Genomic DNA, 12,674 nt, shown 5'->3' on the forward strand with positions numbered 1-12,674 from the left:
AATTTTAATTAAACACTAAAGTGTGTTGTATCCTATGATATTTCTTTCTTTACTTCCAGTAGAATTAGTGTGATTCATCTAAGGTAGGAAGGAAAGGTTCAAAACAGATTTTTAAACACAGCTTTTTACCCTGCCATTTATAAATCTAAGCTCAGTGAAGGGACATTACTGAATGAGAAAGACAAAGATTTGGGGATAAGAGATTTTTCCAAGCAAAAGGAAAGGATAATAGGTTCTAAGATCCATGAGAGTTTGAAATTCAAGGACCACTTGCTCATAACACAAAGTGGTGGTTGAGTTCCAGGAAAATAGCGCAAATGAAGTCCTAGCCCTGGAGATATCTATGTGACATGGGGCTTCTAGATTTCAGAGACTATGTGGGCATGGATAATGGTCTTCCTGGGGTGGCTAGGGAAGATCAAAGACTGGAGGAGCCAAATGCCTGTTGAATATGACTGTTTAAGATCTTTGGGGGATTGAATAATCATTAGGGAGGAGCCCCAATAATTGCCATGGGTGAATTTCCACTGATCTGGATGATGGGAGCTTGGACTTGAATGTAATTGGTCTAAAAGAAACACAGATCTGAAGTGAGCCTTGAACCTGCAAGAATAATTGCATTAACTTCAGAAAGCACCCCAGAAAAACCGAGAAACTTAGAATTATTAGAATCTTTGACTTTCTGAAACTTGCATCTGATGACCTTGCAATATCTAACATCTTCTAAGAATGCAATATAGAATAATTCAAATACCAAATGAGCACACAGTGTAAGAAATTTCAAAAAGTGGAACATACATTTGAACATATTATGAGAGGAGTCTACAGAGGAAATAAGTGACTTTTCCTGGGCCATAAACTGGGTAAGTATGGATAGCAGAGAAGAAAGAAACTTTTCAAGCAATCAAATGGTATGAGCAAGACTGTGGTCAGGAAGGAGAATCATGCTTCCAGGGCAGACTGAGACCAGCCTGGCTAATAGATCAAATTAAAAGGATGCAATATAATATTTGTCTTTCTCTCTCTGACTTACTTCACTCTATGAAAATCTCTAGGTCCGTCCATGTTGCTGCAAATGATATTATTTCATTCTCTTAATGATTGAATAATAGACTATTATATATATATATATGGAATATAAACAAGATACATATGAACTTATCTTCAAAACAGAAATAGAGTTACAGATGTAGAAAGCAAACTTATGGTTACCAGGTGGTAAGGGGAAGGGATAAATTTGGAGATTGGAATTATCATATATACACCATTGAATATAAAATAAATAACTAAAAGGGACCTAATGTATAGCACAGGGAACTCTGCTTAACACTCTCTAATGGCTTATATGAGAAAAGACTTTGAAAAAGAGTGGTGGCATATATATATATATATATATATATATATATATAATAACTGATACAAAACATTATAAGTTAACTATATGTACATGTTAAGTCACTTCAGTTGTGTCTGACTCTTTGTGACCATATGGACTGTAGGCAACCAGGCTCCTCTGTCCATGGCATTCTCTAGGCAAGAATACCGGAGTGGGTTGCCATGCCCTTCTCCAGGGGGTCTTCCTGACCCAGAGATTCAACCAGCGTCTTTTACATCTCCTGCATTGAAAGCAGGTTCTTTACCATTAGGCTGTAAGTCAACTATACTCTTAACAATTAAAAAAAAATTTTTTAAACCTGAAAAAAGGAAAGATGCAGAAGCAGCTCCTCTAAGGAAATTGTTGTGATATCAGACTTCAACAACTAACATTATACGATGCTCTCCAAACCTACTTTAGAGCAGAGACTATTCAGTTCAGCATGTAAATTATATGAATGAGCTAACATGCAAAATTCATTTTTATACTTTGCTTTATAGACCAAATCTGTATAAGTAATTGATTTATGTCATTTATAAAGTAAACATGATATGCTAGGTTTTATACTGCGTGGCTTACCTTTATTTATTCCAATTCTCTTTATAAACAAGCATAGTGGGTATTAGCATCTCCATTTTATCTGAGAAAACAGGGACGAAAAAGGATAGAGTGGCTTGCTTTAAATCAAATGGATTGAAAATGTTAAGCTATAAGCTATGAATCATGATCAGAATCATCTCTGGCAAAAGCCTGTACCTTTGATTTTTAACTATATCACACTTTGTATAGCATTAAAATACTTTTTGAAATATTAACAATTCAATAGATGAATTACTATATTCTGTGAGAACACATAACTAAGACAAATAATTGAAAGTAAGTAAATAGAACACTATTTCTTATTTTCTCTCAGCTAGAATGTCATGTTTGAAGAATTTTAAGAATAAGATGAGATTAAGTTCTCTGTTGATTTAGAGCAATGTCCTATAAGGTGGAAGATACAAGAAATTTACACCTATTACAAAGCCAAGTAAAATCAGAAGAGAGTAAAATTTCACCATGCAGAGTCACAAGTTGATTTTTATTTTATTTAATATTGTGGTGAAAAGGTATAAAATCAGCTACCCCTACAGTGTGAATAACAGGAAACAGAACACAACTGAAGTGGAAAGAATGGTGAAACCTCAAAAGTATGTCCACCCAGAGTCTGTGAATGTATATTTGGATGTGTGACCTTATTTGAGAACAGGGTCATTGTGGGCATAATGAAAATGATTAAGGTGAGCTTATCCTGGACTGGGGTGTCCCTACCAGAGAAGACAAGTGTCCTTATGAGAGAAGAGAAGAGAAGAAGATAGAACAAAGAGGAGAAAGCCATGTGAAAGACGCAGAGATTAGAGTGATAGATACAGCCACAGGCCAAGGAACTCCTGGAGCCACTGAAGCTGGAAGAGGCAAGGAAGAGTGCCTCTTCAAAGCCTCAAGAACAGGCAACCTTGCCAACCTTGAATTTTGGATTTCTGATCTCCAGAACTGTGAGAGAATACATTTTTGTTGTTTCAAGCCTCTCAGGTGTCATTGACAAGATGCAGTTTCAATGCAGTTTAAACCACAAGTCCATTTGCCTTGAAAAGAAATTCTCTCTTTGGCAAGGAAAGATTCTAGTCCTTCACCAAATTGAATGATTTCCCCATGGACAAAGCAAGTAAAACAAAATAAGTGAAAAAAAAAAAACCACACTGACTGTTAAAACAGGATTGGGTCTGGTTCTGGAAAGTTTTCTTAACTGAATTTTTTTCTGATTAAGAGGAAGTACCAAAGTTGCCAGAATTTCTTCCTTTATAGCTTAATGGTCTTCAGAGGATTTTTTCCATTGTATATGAAGTTTTGTTCGAAGAGCGAGTCACCAATTGCTTGAAAGTGCAAATATGTATATCTATCCATATCTAAGCTCAGAGATAGACTGGCATAGATTTCAGTTTTTCTTCACTTCAAACACAAAAACATTTGTATGAAGCAAGTAGTGCCCTCAGTGCTCATGTGAAATGAATATTTGATCATTCAGTAATAAATCACATACAAATGCCCCACAAATAAACCATTTATTATAAATTTAATTACGTATGTGATTTATTTTTTTTATGAGACCAATATTTTAATAGTTTTCTTAAAATTATAGAAACATTTGATTATGTAACCACCATGAAAAAGAATTAGTGTTCTCATAAATAATAGTGCATCCATTTAAAAATAGAGAATTACCAAATTCTGGAGCTCATCCTTCATTGCTACATTAGCAGACTATAAATCACTTTCAAGAGTCCATGAATATTTTAATTATCTTAGCCATTTATTAGAAGTTTTTCTCCCCCTGGATTTAAAACATGAAGGCGTACAGAACAGCCTTCTAAAATCCAAGCCCAAATAATATATTTTCAAGTCACAGTAAAACAACTCTCATCTCATGCCATCTCCTCTCTACTTTTAATGCTGTAAAAATGCTGACTTGACTCTAAGGTCACTCCATCCATGAAGCCTTCTGCTGTCACTCTGGTCAGAAATCATCCTTCCCTAAAGAAGTTTTATTGTCATATTACTTAAAAAAAATTACCACCTGCTGCCCTATGGTAGAGAGATTTACTGGTGTTGTGCCACTTCCTTTTGAAGGTAAAAGCTACTTAAGCAGAGGTGGCAAGTCACTTTCACTTGATCAGTCACCTCCAGTGACTGGCATTGAGGTGCCTGTTGAGAAGGACCTGAAGGTCGTGTGCTGACTCAGCAGGAAATAAACAAAGTGATACTGTGATCAAATAAGAATGTTGGTTACACAGAAGAGGGCTTTCATTCTTTCTGTCCTTCAAGGTAGGACCATATTGCTTTTATCTATTTCCAAACCAGTCTATCACTGGGTCATATGTTTATTTCCTATTGGCCTCTTCAAGTTTATAAAAACTGGCCCCCAATTAATCACATATTCTCGATCTCTTGCTCATGGAATTCTAGGTGCATCTTCCTTCCATTGGCTTCAACCCTTCTTGTTCTGTCTCCATCAGATCTGTGATTTGTTTGGATTAGGTTTCCTTTTCTTGATCTATAATACTTTGGATTAAAAATGGGTTTCAGATTATTTACTATAAAAATACTTCCAAATGGATTTCTCAGACTATGGTAGAAAATTCAGTTTGTAACTAGCTATAAGCACCCATCTTAGAAATCAGAGATTTGGAGATATTGATCCCTCTGTAGCTTTACATAGGCTGAGCCCTGTCACCCTCACACACTCAGGGAAGAAGAAATCTTGAACACAAGAGGCTACATGTAAATAGTGTTCAGTGGATATTTTTAATCAGCTGATATTTAAAGGCATGTGTATATTTTAGGTATCCATATACTACACAAAGCGTTCTTGCTTTTTGGGGAAAAGTAATACTTTATACTTGAATTATTATATGAAATTAATGAAAACATTGAATCACTGGTCTGTCTTTACATTTTAAGTGAAACATTTGGTACTGAGGAAAAAAATCGAACTGACCCTGAAATCTGTGGTTTTGAAAAACACTTAAGTATACTGTTTCAAGGAGCAATTTTACCTTCATGAGAGTAAAGGACCCTGTTTTATTTTTCTGCTTTTATATTTCATTTTGATGATAGCAATTTTTTTTTTTTTTTTGGTGGCAGAATGTGTCTTTTGAATAAAAATCTCACTTAGTAAGTCAAGGAAAAATAAAATCTTTGTATGGATTCAAGATGTTCCAGATTTTAAAAAGTAGAATGGAATGTTTGTTTTTGTTTTGTTTTGTTTTTACCTTTCCCCGGTCTTTCAAAGGTGATATTACATCTGTATTGTGTTTGCAACCACCAGAACTTGTTGACTGAGAAGAAAATATTTTATTCGTGGGCTTTAGGGTATTTTGTAGAGTACCAAGTGGATTGGCCATTAACAGAGCATGGCAGGTTGGTATGTCTGTTAGTCTGTTGGAAGCTGTGAGAGTGACAAGGATAAAAATAAAACTTCTCTGAACATGTGAGATGAGTTGTACATACACAAATATACATATTAATATATGTACATACACATGTGCATATTGTTGTTTCATTACTAAGTCGTGTCAGACTCTTTGCGACCCCATGAATCGCAGCACGCCAGGCCTCCCTGTCCATCACCAACTCCCAGAGTTCACTCAGACTCACATCCATCGAGTCCGTGATGCCCTCCAGCCATCTCATCCTCTGTCTTCCCCTTCTCCTCCTGCCCCCAATCCCTCCCAGCATCAGTCTTTTCCAACGAGTCAACTCTTCGCATGAGGCGGCCAAAGTACTGGAGTTTCAGCTTATTTGCCTATTTGTTCAGGTACAAATCCTCTAATGGCCGTCAAAGGAATTTTCAGTGTGAAATTACAGCAAGGAAGCAGGTCCTGTATCTCTTGAGATTCTTGCTTTGATTTATGAAGAGAGAAAAATAAGACAATACAAAAAATGCTATGCTAGTCAGAAACCAGTGAAGTGAGATCAAGAATAACACTTTGTTCTGATCAGCGGAAGGTCAGAACTCATCCTCTCTCGCCCTCATTTTGAGACCGTCAGAGTGTAGTTTCACAGAGGAATGATGAATTGTGGGTTGTCTTAGCTTGCTAGGTGCTGTAGATCTCATTTATTTTATTTTACAAGCCATTTGGCACAATGGTCATAATGACAATGAAATTGGATTCTTGCTAACTTAAAAAAAAAGCCTTCTACTTTGTGCATACATACTTTGGTCCATGCATTTAGTTGTCAGGGGAAGGCTGTGATCCAGTTACCACCTCTAGTTATAGTAACTGTAATTTAGTAATTTTGGTGACGTAGTCAGGCCCTTGCATAAGCAGGAGAAGAATTTGCCTATATAGTGTTTTTAAGAAGTGTAAAAATGACCTCTTTCCCCAGAATATCTTGTCTACCAACATGTTTAAAAAACAAACAAACATAGACTCTTCTATTAAAGAACCATTTCTTTCTTTAAAAACTGTATTTACTTAGGCATCTTTTAAAAGCAAATATCCTGCTGGTATAAGCCATTTACTCATTAATGTGAACTGTATTATCTCTTCTAGGACAACTAGCAAAGATTTTAAGTAACAAGAAAGAAGTACATTTGTTTATTCTCCATGCCAAACACCATACCGAGCATGTTCTCAGACATTTTCATTTAATAAGTGATTTTGGGGAAAAAAAAGTAACTGATTTCAGGGTACAGTGGAAATTGCAAAATTCCAGGTAGCGTGCGATGAGAAATACTGGTAGCAGATAAAGGAAGAAAAATTAGAGAGAACATGGGGATAGCCACACCATTGTCAAAGATCAACAGGTGAGCAGTATGTATATCATGGGCCTGGATGGAATGAATATGAGGAACTTTACTGGCCAGTTCAGTGGTTAAGGCTTTGCTTTCCAATGCAAGGTGTAGGGGTCTGATCCCTGGAGGGGGAGCTAGGATCCCACATACCTCACAACCAATCAAAACATAAAACAGAAGCAATACTGTACCAAATTCGATAGACTTAAGACTAAACAACAAAAAAAAAGTGGCCCATGTTTAAAAATATATATATATATATATATATATATATATAAAATGAAGAAAGGCCTCAAGACTTCTGAGATCAAGTTCACAGTTCTACCTTAGAATGATCCTGACAGAAGAATTTATCAAAATCATGCACGCTGAAGTGTATCTCAGCAGTGAACTCTGTATTGACTATTTCAACCACACAACTCTTCTCTAGGCTGATCCCACTCTGGTATAGTTGATATGGATTATTTCCAGAAATATCCTTTTTAAGTTTCCTGATAAAATATAACAAGCACATATTGCCCCCTTGAAAGAAATGTGCTTCCCATGGTTCAGTAAATCACCATGTCTCACACATAATTCAACTCCATCCTCATGTACACCTTACAACTAAGCCATACATTACTAAAACACCATCCCTCTTAACTACTGTAGCACTTGATACAGTTGCATTTTCTTGAACTAAAAGGCATCTTATAATGACTTTACTCAGTTCAGATCTGGTGTTTCTAGGGTACTGTGGAGTTATAGGATCTTCAGTTTATTTAATGACACTATTCAAGTGTAAGAGGGCTTCCCCGGTGGCTCAGATGGTAAAGAATCTGCCAGCAGTACTGGAGACCGAGTTTGATCCCTGGGTCTGGAAGATCCTCTGGAGAAGGGAATGGCTACCTACTTTAGTATTCTTGCCTGGAGAATTCCATGAACAGAGGAGCCTGGCAGGCTATAGGAAAGTGTTACTCACTCAGTTATGTCTGACTCTCTGTATCCCCATGGACCATAACCCGCCAGAATCTTCTGTCCTTGGAAATCTCCAGGTAAGAATACTGGAGCTGGGTCTCCTGCATTGCAGGCAGATTCTTTACCATCTAAGCCACCAAGGAATAGTCACTCAAAGAGGGTTTAAATACAGTTTTTAATCTATCCACCCATGCACATGCATAATAGAATTTAAGATACTCCCTCTTACCACTGATGACTCTGATGGCTATTGTTAATATTGGGGGCAGTGAAAATACATTTGCCTCAAAGGAGTTAAACCATCATAATAGCTTCTCAGCTATAGGGCTTCTCAGCTTTCTGATCAGATACTTTCATGCTCTATCTTGAAAAAGGGATAGTTGGAAATTTAAGACACTTGTGTATCCCCATTGCCTTGGAATCGTGAGAGACCACAACGCTGCAAAGCTGAGACTTCAGATGGATATTATGGAAACGATGTTTACAGGTGAAGATATTTATGATTACTGTGAACAATCTACATCCCTACAGAGCTTATCCAGGTTGAATTCATAATTTTTACATCTTATGTTCAATTTATTTCTTATCTACGATACGACTGAGCGACTTCACTTTCACTTTCACCTTTATTGACAAATCTGGCATATCATGGCTTTTTTTTTTTTTTTGGATTAAAAAATGCCTTGTCCAATCACCAACAAGGAAGAATATATTTTAAAAAAGAAAAAAAAAAAACATTTCAAAAGCCACACACATGACATATTCACCCATTTAACATTTATGTAGTGTGTACCAAATGCCATGCAGTGTTCTAGGTGTTGGTGAAAAACATGGGCAAATTCTTGCATCAGAAAAGTTATTGGAGTAATGTAGAAGTAAGGAACCATGAAAGTGAAAGTTGCTCAGTTGAGTCTGACTCTTTGTGACGCCAAGGCCAGAATACTGGAGTGGGTACACTTTCCCTTTTCCAGGGGATTTTCCCAACCCAGGGGTCGAACCCAGGTCTCTCTTATCGCAGGCAGACTCTTTACCAGCTGAGCCACAAGGGAAGCGCAAAAATACTGGAGTGGGTAGCCTACCCTTCTCCAGGGAATCTTCCCACTCCAGGAATCGAACTGGGGTCTCCTGCAATGCAGGAGGATTCTTTACCAACTGAGCTATCAATTAATAAATAAGATAATTTTAGGGTGAGATATGCTAGAAATAAATCACTCTGGCTGCTGTTTGAGAGTGGTCTGTTCTAATCTATTTGGAATACCATAGTATGGGTGGCTTATTAATGACAGAAATTTATTTCTCACAGTTTTGGAGGCTAGGAAGTCCCAGATTTTACAGGTTTAAAGTCAGGCAACAAGGAAGAGAGAAGAATCTCTTGCCCAGGTGCCTTTCACATGAGCTTTGTGCATGAGTTTCAGATAAGAATAACTGTCTGATCACAGATTTTTGTGTCTGTCTTACTTCCTGAGGCAGGGTAGCAGTGTAGAAATAATAGAAGATTCAGAGTCAGGCTTCAAGTCTGCTCTCCAGACTCTTCTTAGTTCCATGAGTGTTGGAAAGTTAGTGAACATACTTAAACCTCAGTTTTCTCCCCTTCAAAAGAAATACACTAGTGTATAGGGTCAAAGGAGACAACATAAGTGCAACACTTTATAATTTTAAAGCACTTGATAAATGTTAGGCATTTTGATCAATGAATATCTAAGTTGAATTCAATATTTCACAGGATAGAGATGAAAGTCTACTAAGGTGCATTGTCATATCCAAAATTGGGGACCTAAGGCTGAGCTCCTGCCTCTATCTATTAATACCTCCCACTCCCAAAATCAAAGCCAAAGTGGGAATTGGAAAAGGAAGATGATAGGAGTCAGTTTAAAATTAAAAATTGGAAGGGAATATGAAAGCTCATTCAGTCCACAGCAGACAGGCTGTTTTTCTAAAGGGCCAGAGATTAACTAAGACATTGTTGCTTTTACCGTCTCCACTGTAAACCCCCATCTATGAGGTTATAGCATAGAAGTAGCAATAGATTTTTGCCAAAAAAAAGTGAGTGGGACTGTGTTCCAGTATAATTTTAATTGTGAACACTGACTTTGTATATCATACAGATTTCACTAGTAAAAAATCCTCTTTTTAATATTTTTTCAGCCATTTAGAAGTGTAAAAATGATTCTTATCTTGAAGGTCACACAAAACTGGTGGTAGTGGGCTGGATTTGGCCCAAGAACCCTAGTTTGCTGACTTCTGATATAGCCCATCCATCCTATCCCTTTGATTAACTGTGAGGAACAATGCAACCAACTAGCTGCTAATTCATCTGCTAGAAATACTTCAAAAGATAGGATAATTAGAACTTTGCATGACAAAACATTCAAAAGACAAATAATGAAAGAAATCCACTTACATAAAGAATTTTTTAAAGAATTTAATTTAATAAAAAGGATGACTTACAAAGGCCAAGTCACAGCAAATGAAGACTTATGCTGGACATCCACTGATAAGAGTGTCCAGCTAGATTAAGAAGTTCACTAATTGACATATGCAACTTTGTAAAAGATAAATAGAGCTTCATTTGTAGAACACATAGGCTGTGTTGTGATGCACAGACAGACCAAGTTCACTGTTGCTAAGAATCCTGTCAGATTAAATCAACCTGCAAATATATAATTGTGACATCTTGTTCTCTTTGGTACAATCCGTGCCACTGCAGTCATTATCTCAAAGCTCTTTCACTCCGAGGAGCATCAGTGTTTAATTATATTCTTTTATGAGGCCTCATTTGTAGACATCATCCTCCTTCAGAGCTGGCATTGCTCAGGAAAAGTAGGTTATTATTTTCAAGACTGTGCCCAGTAGTACAGAACATTAAGCCTCTCAGCAGCATCCTCTTAAATGGAGCAGCTTGTGGAACCAAAGCTCCATGTTCTTGCTTCACATTCTTCACTTGCAAGTTGACAGATGAACTTATTTTCCAGTTCCTCCAGGCCCTCACTGGCCTCAGCAAGGCTCAGAGAAAATAACAGGTCTGTGGTCTGTTCAGTTGAGCATATGAGTCATATTCTTCAAAACAAATGAGAGGAAACAATATTTCATGTCCATATTTCAGATAAAAAGCTAACATGATAACTTGAAAACAGTTTCTAAGAATCTCTATGAGGAAAAGAATTAGCTAACACAAGAAGTGAGTTACCAAGGATAAGGGTTTGACAAGTGATGTCCTGTGAGCCAAATCCAGGCCACTGTCTGTTTTAGCAAATACATTTCTTGGGAATCATAGTCTTGTTCATTTGTTTCTGTGTTGTCTACAGCTGTTTTCTCACTACAAATGCAGAGTTGAGTGGTTGTAACAGAGGCCGGTGGTTTGCAAAGCCCAAAATATTTACTGGTCCCTCATAGTAAACTTTGCTGACTGCTGCTAAAGACTGTTGAAATCACCAAGTTAAAAATATAAATGCATTTAAATTTGACAACATGCAAGGATTTTTTTTTTTCAGAATTAAATTCTAACATGTCATGTTCCATTTAAAATGAGACACAGTGTCTAAAGTGATTTTGCTCCCTTTTGTTCTTTAAGCTAAATTAAAGCAATCGGTAATAAGTTCTATGTATTCTATGGGTATTTTAAAGAAAATCCAAGTAAAGTCTTTCTGTGAAATACACTCGTGTGTGTGTGTGTGTTTAATAAAAACAATGGTTTATGAGTTTTTCATTTTAAATTGAAATAGGAGGTATGCACTCATGCTGCCAGACATAACATCTTCCACCTGCAAAGGCCTGACAGTTCATCAGTAAGCATCAAGCATGGGAGGACATGCAGTTTCAAAAGTAAGAAATTCCTCAGATACTTTAAGAAAGAACCAGTACTTTTCCCTTATGTGGGACTTCTTACTTTCCTAGAATCACTTTTGAGTAGGAGTAAAAAGGACTTTTCTGATGGCTCAGGGGTAAAGAATCCACCTGCAATGCAGGAGACGTGAGTTCAATCCCTGGGTCAGGAAGATCCCCTGGAGAAGGAAATGGTAACCCCCTCCAATATTCTTGCCTGGGAAATCCCATGGACAGAGGCTACATACAGTTCATGAGGTAGCAAAGAGTCAAATATGACTGAATGACTAAACTACCACCACCACATGCTATACCACATTCCCCAAAGTGGTGTGAGAGCCTGCTCAGGAGAGGGACATTGAAGCTGCTGGTGAACAGATTTCACAGGCAATTTGAGAAGTTAAGATTAAGATAAATCTGCAAGGTTACAATTTAAGTCAAATGGATTTATCCTTTCTTAGCGGGAGTGGGGGAGAGATGGTCAATGCATACTACAATTTAAATAGAGAAAATAATCTGATTCAGCACAGGGTTGATTTGGCAAAGAGACTACAGATCTTCTGTCACTGAATTCAGATATAAGTATTTTCTGTTACTTTCCCCAAATTATTTGTATGTGCATGCTAAGTTGCTTCAGTCATGTCCGACTCTTTGTGGCTTATGGACTGTAGCCTGCCAGGCTCCTCTGTCTGTGGGATTCTTCTGACAAGAATACTGGAGTAGGTTGTCATTTCCTCCTCCAGGGATCCTCCCGACCCAGGGATCAAATCTGTATTTCTTATGTCTCCTGTGAAAGGCGAGTTCTTTACCACTAGCGCCACCTGGGAAGCCCCTTGTACATGCTTACATTGTTTAAACATACCACCTACTCTGTCCTCTCCCAGTCAGCACACAGTTGCAAAGTGGGACTTCATTTGGCAATTTATTAAAAAGCTACCCACACACTTTCAAGATTAGATGCATGTGAAATTTTTAGAGTGTCACAGATCTGGTTCTGTTTCTAAAAAGAAACTTTTCCTTATTAAAATCTATTCAGCAGTGCCAAATTAAACACTGCAGTCAAATATAGCACATAGATAGTTTGAGGAAACCGCCCGCGCAGTAGTAGGTCCAGCTAAGAGAGACGGGCAGAGGCCGAGCTGCGTGACAGGGTCTGTAACACCCGGACCACGGCGCCCATCCTCA

This window comes from Capra hircus, chromosome 23 (genome assembly GCF_001704415.2).
Source record: "Capra hircus breed San Clemente chromosome 23, ASM170441v1, whole genome shotgun sequence".
NCBI classification, from domain to species: Eukaryota; Metazoa; Chordata; class Mammalia; order Artiodactyla; family Bovidae; genus Capra; species Capra hircus.